General features: G+C 69.8%; 1 protein-coding gene across 1 annotated transcript in view; it reads left to right on the plus strand.

The window, feature by feature from the left end:
- RNF41 (ring finger protein 41) overlaps positions 1 to 295 on the plus strand; it is a 15521-nt gene that overhangs the window by 4851 nt on the left and 10375 nt on the right. The window lies entirely within an intron of this gene.

A 295-nucleotide genomic window follows, 5' to 3' on the forward strand; every position in this document is an offset into this window, starting at 1 on the left:
CCACCCGTCCGCGGTCACCCGTCCGTGGTCCCCCGTCCCTCGGTCACCCGTCCTCGGTCACCCGCTCTGCCCCCCGGCAGCTGAGGTGCAGGAGCCCCACACATCTGGATCTGGTTGGAGGGGGCCACATCTGGCTGGTTTAGAGGTGCAGGAGGTCGCCACATCTGGCTGTGTCCAGGAGGCCACATCTGGCTGTGTCCAGGAGGCCACATCTGGCTGCAGAACGGGCCCAGGCCTCGACCGCCCTCCAGAGCGAGCCGGCGCTCCTGCTGCGGGCACAGCTGGCCTTCCCCGG

This window comes from Corvus brachyrhynchos, unplaced genomic scaffold, assembly GCF_000691975.1.
Source record: "Corvus brachyrhynchos isolate BGI_N302 unplaced genomic scaffold, ASM69197v1 scaffold1061, whole genome shotgun sequence".
NCBI lineage: Eukaryota > Metazoa > Chordata > Aves > Passeriformes > Corvidae > Corvus > Corvus brachyrhynchos.